General features: G+C 33.3%; 1 pseudogene; it reads left to right on the top strand.

Moving 5' to 3' along the window:
* Positions 1–6,436: 6,436 nt before the first annotated feature.
* LOC111300642 (RING-H2 finger protein ATL78 pseudogene) lies at positions 6,437–7,585 on the top strand (annotated as a pseudogene).

The raw sequence follows: 7,585 nt of genomic DNA on the forward strand, positions 1-7,585 counted from the left end.
CTTCTCATTTTGTCAGTTAAAAAATATTTTACTTTTTCTCGACTTTTAAAGTCTGAGATAATTATTGATTGACTTCAATAACATATTCTTTGATCTTGATTTAAGTTTGTATTTACTGATTAAATTATAAATTTAAAAAAAAATTTTGTTTAAAATGTGATTTTTTATATGAAATTCTTTAACTGTTTTGTGAATTTTATTCACAACCCAATTTCGGGTATGTAATAGTGGCGGAAGCTATTGAAACCTCGAAATAGCAGCCGCAATGCCGCTGCACAACCATTATTTGAAACCTAATCAGAATTAGAAAAACAAATTCCTATAATTTGACGACAAATGCCTAACGAGATCCACTTCGGGGGAAAAGGTCACAGGTTCCCAATCAAGTGGCTTCTGCTCCATTATAACATCAACCACTACCGGCTCAAAATTACTCTGGCAACAAAGATCAAGATTTTCTAGCCATGAAGGGCACTCCCTAAGAGCTAAATTGAACCACCTATCTCTTGGCCTCACACTTGACGAAGATGATGAGGATGAAGATGGAGATGACACAGTTTGTTCACCACTATAATTACACGATGACACATACGGAGACCTTGATTCAAGAATTATAAGAAGACTCTTATAGAAGAATTCAGTGATAACTTTTTCCATTTTTGCTGCTTCATTGTGAGTGTTGCCATGAGATGATGCCATACCTTTTAAATTAGCTACAAATGTAACAATCAAACCCTTTAAGGGAAATTGAGATTGTAAACCTGAAACACCCGTGGAGATAATCTCACTGCAAGTAGGAAAGCCATAAGGAAAAATCAAAAGCTCATTCATTCATAAAAACAAAACCCCAGCAAGAAATAACTCAAAAAATAGCAATTCAATTAGTTTAAAAAAAAAAAAGACAGCTTAGACTCTTGTTTTCTATGTTCTCTATAATTAACCGGTCTGGTTGTGTAAGAAACACGTTTTGGGAAAATGGGTCTTTTTTCATCTTATTTCTTATTTTTGCTTTTTGGTTTTTTCTTGTCTTCATCCAGCTTCCTTTTCGTAGAAATTTTCTTTGCAAAAATAGAAGAATTTTCTAAGCAAAGCTCAAGATTGCAGAACCAGAAAAACCAAACAAAATTAAAAACTTAGAACAATTAAAAAAAAAAAAAAGAAAAGAAAAGGGCAAACGAAGCTGCGAGGGAAGCAACTCACCAGTTTGTTAATAGAGTGATTTTTTTTTTTCCTCTTTTGATAGGTTCATTATCCCCTTTTGAGTCCTTGTTTTGTAAAACTTCAGAAGTTCAGTAAAAAAACACAGGATGAAAAAAGGGAAATTTATTCAATAGAAAAAAACAAAAGAGAATATCTTCGTGAGCTGACACCCCAGCATGCTTGCCACGTCATCACTGGGTCCCTTGTTACTCCCTCCTGCTCTTATTGCGTATTGGACTTAATTGGTAGAGTTAGACCATGGGCTTCTGGGCTCTTGTCATTGATTTTTGTTTTGGGAAAACCTTATTATTAATCCCAAATGGACTGGACTTTTTGTGTCCCAATCAAAGCCCAAACTTAGGGATTTGTTTCCCTTTGTGTTTGATTATCCCTTATTTCAAGCTCCTGAGTTGTTTTGTTTTGTCTAATTAAATTTATAAAAATATAAAAATTATTTATATTAATATTGTTTTTAATAACAAAAAATCGTTAAACGTTTTAGTGTCATGTTTCAAGTCTCATCACTTATTCGATTAGTGCAACTTAACATTAACTTTTGTCCAATTATTAGTTAATTTGTAGATTGATTTGTTTACTGGAATTGTCTTATTAATTTCTTATACTAACTGTAATGATAATTTATTGTGACTATAATTTTTATTTGTACATTGCAACTTCATCATTAAAAATGATAGTAATAGCGATTATCCCAAATGCTCTTGTTTATTTCCACTGGTCGTGAAAATAATTCAAGGATTTTGGTTCCTATTTTCAATATCTGGATGCATTCCAATGAAAAATCTCAAGTAAATTACTCAGCAGAGATGAATCTGCCAGGGCTGGACAGCGAATGCGTCATATGCCTATCAGAGTTTGTGTGTGGTGAACGCCTGCGGTTTCTACCCAAATGCAACCGTAGATTCCACGCTCGTTGTATTGATAAGCGGCTTAAATCACACTCATCATGCCCGAAATGTAGCCATTGCTTGATTGAAGCATGCCAAAAAATCATGGGGTGTAATCAAACTAGGTCATCAGAACCATGTTTTCCAGCTCAGGACATGGTACGTGATTATAGAGGATGGATATGATTCTATTCGTTTGGCCACTTGTGAAAGCCCTCTGGCACTCTGGAGGTCTTATCCATAGGAGAGCTCAATTTGGAGTTTGAATGGCACCAAATTGACATCATTGATGTTCTTGATTAACGCCTAGGCAAGTTCAATTTATCAAGCAAATCAAACTTGCCAAGAAAAAAAAGGCCGGTGTCAACAGAGTTTAAGATGAGAGTTTGCGGTCGTGACTTTGGAAGACATATCTGAATCAAATTCTTACACGATCAACATTTTCATGGATGCTGCTTCACCTGAAGTTCAACCTTTTAAACGCTCTTTCTTTGCAATTACTAATTCCATGGAGCCAATGGGATGTGGACGTATTCAACCTCATATTTCCTTCAGCTGTTGTGGCTTAATGATCACCTTAGTCAAAGATATTTTGTTGTCTACTATATCAATGATAAAATTTGTTCAAGTGAGACTTGGTTTTACTTAGTTCAGATAATTTTTATATTTTGTAATGTTTTTATTTCGTGTTAAGTATATATAAAATAAGAAAATTATCTTATCATAATTTGTGTTCATACGTTATATATAAAACTTTTTTTACTTTTACCTGGTTTTTATCAAATTTTAAACTACTTTCACATTTTTTCTTATATCATTTATATGTCATGTCTAAAATTGTTAGGCCTAATTTTACTACAATTAATCTTTCCCCTGTGAAAATTCTGTTAAGAAAGACATTTGATGATTGAAAGTTGATCAATATCTATCCAAAGTTAAAAAGCAGCTCCCTCTCTCCTAATCGTTAGTGCGAAAGAGTAGTCAGGGATGCCTGATAAGAAAGGCACCACCAACAGACAAGCAAAAGGGAAAGCAAAGACAACACTGAAAACACACAACTTTAGTTAACCATATTATGGAGACCCCATTATACTCTATCTTGAGCCTTTTGAGACAAATTTAAATTCAAGCAACAAAACCAAGGCATCAAGATCGATAAGACGCTCAAACATTTGCTATTTAAACTTATCTCAAAATTTAAATATTGATTTGCCAATTGAATTCATATGAAGTTAAGCTGTCTGGAACCATCATGTTGGGGCACCTCCACTGCAAATTTTATCTCCTCTTTGGACCATATTCTTGGCTGTGAATGAGTACAAATAAAGGAATTAAATTAGTTAAGGAGTTGATAACAAAAGTGACCTGAAATTTCACAGATTGTACATGGTTGATAATGGATGGGAGGGATTCTAATTCTCAAAGCTGTTGGGTGAAGCAACTTTCTGGCTTTTATTATTTGTATTTATTATGAATATATGACATATCTCTTTTCAGAATATTTTCAACTGATATTATCCCACTCATTGCTTTTAGTTAAAAAAAGAGCATGCTCTATCTTGTTCATTTTTTTTCATTTTTTCATCTTTCAAAGGAGACATATGGGACCCTTCTCCAGAAATCCTTCGGAACTTGGCTCCTAATGTGCATGCTTAAATAAAAAACTAAAACCATCAATGTTTTACAAGGTAATATACCTCCCAACCAGAGGTTACAAATGAATGGATTGTGTTGGATTTGGTTGAGCCAATTCAAGTAAAGTCATTTGGGATAAAAAAAAATTCAAATCATTTTGAATTCAAATTAATTTTGAATTAAATTATTTTTTATTTTGTTTAATTCAAGTTCACAATATTAATTTTTTAAATTGAAATTACATGAATTTACAGTATTAATTTTTTTTATTCAATTAAAATCGATTGGATATAAATTGATCGTACAAATATTTCGAATCGAGTAAGCTTTTGCCTGCTTTACTCCCAAGACATTGATCAAGCAACCTCAAAGGCCTGCAAACAAGTCCTCCTGAAACTTATTAAAAAGCACTGTTTTCTGTTAAAACTAATTCCAGATTGGTGCCATATATACCAGAATTTTTTACACTAGCATATTGCAAAGGAAAATGATTTTCATTAGACTGAAATGTTACCAAAAACATGTGCTAAGAAGATGTTTTGAATCAAATTCAATGTTGCCGGAGTACATGAAAGAAAACAACAACTTGCCCCAAGGTCTCACATGATAATTTTGGATTCTGTGGAACTGATCACTAAATACTTGGAATGAGTGCTGCAGTTTTAAGTGCTCAGCATTCCATGACATTTATGCCAAAAAAGAGATGAGAACAATCTACTAAAAAAGCTAAAAGCACCCATTAGTACTGGATATCTAGCAGTACAAGATTTGATAGCAATAGCATCACTTTAGTTTTCGAGTAGTACTTCTCTCTCGTAATAACATTTGCTGAAAACAGCTTGTATTTGTTTACTGATTTCCAGACAACATGATTTTTTTTCCCATTCTGTTTCTTTCTTTCTCTCTCCAACCTTTGTGCAATCCAACCGAGAGGATATGGATACATTTAGTGGTACAAATACGTCGCTTTAGGATTAGCCTATCCTTGATTTATCTGTTTTATATGAAAATATAAACATAGCAGAAAAGTAGAAAAGAAGTATCCCTACTTTTCTTTAAACAACTTTGGTCCAAAATCTATAATATTTCCTTGTGTATAAAGTACTTGTTATATAGATGGTACTGCAGTTTCCAGGTAGATTCAGTTCAACCTTTTTTAACTTTGGCTTAAATATAAAAAAAAAAAAATTCTGAACTAAAATTAAATAATTTGTTTTATTACAATCAATTGACTTTTAAAATATTTATTTTTTATCTAATTAAATTCTTAAATATTTATTTTTTTCAAATTAAACTTTCATTGGATGAAAATTGGTGATAATAATAAATGTTTAAAAATTTTATTGATTGCAATAAAATGATAGAGATTTATTTGATTATTTAATTTTAGTTCATGAGTTTTTTTTTCTTATATACTTAAACCTTTAACTTTTGATTGCTTACATCAAGTACCAATTAGGAAGTTTAAAAATAGCACGAGTGTTTCTGAAGATCTCATAGATAATTCAGCTGCATTGTAGCCACAAGTGGAAGCTGATTTATTCTAATTCTTATCAAGTGCGCAAAGGAAATCAGACTACTTGCACGGCTGAAGGATAATGACCTGATTTGATACAAAACTAAAAAAATTAAAGAAAATGGATTCTAGAAACAGATATTTTCTAAATATCTTATCTAAAGCCAGCGAATTGTTGTAAATTTCTGATTATCCAAAATAATAATAATAATAATAATACTAAGTGCAAGTAATTTGTATTAGTTTCGACTGCTAAAGCGCATTCACCATCGCAAAAGGCAACTTGCATTGTAATATGGCAACATCATTGGCCTATCACTTACAAGCAGGATAGCTGAGCTTTCCCTGTGAAACATATGTTAATTTATTGTGATAAAGCTGGCTTGCATATCAGCATACAAGTTGATAAATGGCTATGCAATATCTGCAAATAGCGGATTGTCCATTAGGCTAATTTGCTGGTTAGAAACCAACTCCACTACCGTCCCTATCATGGTACCTCAAGGATTCAAAATAGTTCTATAACATTGTGATTGGTGCTTTGTTTTCATCACGTTTAACATCCATTGTTCCACAGATTCCAATGTTCCTGTGCCCACAGTAACTTGTTACAGCAGTGAAGGTTCATATTCAAGATTGGAAATCCACACTCGAAAAGCAGACAATAGAGAGAGTTCATATCCTTGATAGCTGAACAGGTTTTATCAGATAACTCCATAAAACAAAATCCAGTCTCACTGAGAAAACTTTTGCGCTGCATGAAAGTTGAATTGGCCTTTTAAGTTATAAGATTATATATTGAGCTAAAGTAGAGGGGGATTCAAATGGAGCAGTAAGGTGTCCATAAACACTCAAAAATTTGAAAAACAATAAAATTTGAAAGAAAATTTTCTTTTTGGTACATCCTCAAAATTTTTGCCTAACACCATTGATAAAATTAATAAATTTGTAGGCAGATTTTATATATATTATAATTAGACACTCAAAAAAAAAAAAAAAAACCATGGATCCATCGTTATACAAAAGGCTTAACGGGGATCAAACTTGTTGAAGTACTAAATAAATCATGGAGGGGGTTAATTATCCTCAACTCCCTAAGAAGATATTCTCCGATATACATGCCTCCTTTAAAAAAATCTCATATTATAAGGCCCTGACCCACTTTTCAATTAACTTTTTAATGTATATATAATCCTTCAATGGAACTAACTCCTAGAACAAGCAGTGCAGCCATCTGAACTAAAACACTACGAAATTAAATATGTCAACTTCTTCAACACCCATCCAATTCACCCAGTCACTTGAAAACTTTCATTCAAGAAAATTTCTTCTACATTCCTCTGTTTACCAAACAGAAGCCCCAGCAATTTCCCCTGCTCAAGAAAACAGTTATGTCATCAATAACAACTTTGATGGAAATGTAATCATTGTGCTCTTAGCCCTCATATGCAGCTTGATTTCCTCTTTGGGGTTGTTCTGTGTTGTCAAGTATGCCCTTAGATGCTCAAGTTTAGATGCTGCTCAATCTGGTGCTAACCCTTCAGCCAAGTTAGAAAATACAGGAGTTGAACAGAAAGCCTTGAGGACCTTCCCAACTGTAAAATACACAACCGAGTTGAAACTTCGAGTCTTAGACACAGCTTGTGTTATATGCTTATCTAAATTCGGTGCTGGGGAGTGCCTGCGGATTTTGCCAAAGTGCAACCACGGATTTCATACTCGTTGTATCGATAAATGGCTTAGTTCACATTCTTCATGCCCTACATGCAGGCACTGCCTGACTGAAACAGACCAAAAGACCCTTAACTGCAGCCAGGCAGACTCATTGGAACAGTCTCTCCCAACGCAGGAAAGCACATAACAAAGAACTAGAAAGGGAACAAACTCATTGATTTTCAGGGTTGAAAATCATGAATAAACTATTTACCATAGAATTCTCAACTTTCATCAAAATTCATATATGGTAGGGTCAGACTCCACCACTTATGCAAAGCTTGTAGCAATATGATTCAATAATGCAATCTTGTGTCTGGGGTATCATCTGTGTGCTAAACGTGCACTAGAATTTTCTATTCAGAAAATTTCACAGTTGAAGCAACAAAGTGTTACTTGAATTGAAAATTTTTGTGAAATTAATCTAGCAAAATGATCTGATTGGTTCAAAATATTCAACTAATTGTACGATCAATCATGCACAATGAAAATGCAATGTAGCCTAGAGAAAGGGCTAAGCATTCAACCTGAAATTAGGTGATAGGATCCCATTGTTCAAACTCTTTCTCAAGGAAAAGGGTCTTAGATTGGATGCATAACGTAATATCAAAGTAAA

This window comes from Durio zibethinus, chromosome 18 (genome assembly GCF_047325235.1).
Source record: "Durio zibethinus cultivar Kanyao isolate XHJ-2024 chromosome 18, ASM4732523v1, whole genome shotgun sequence".
In the NCBI taxonomy this organism is placed as follows: Eukaryota; Viridiplantae; Streptophyta; class Magnoliopsida; order Malvales; family Malvaceae; genus Durio; species Durio zibethinus.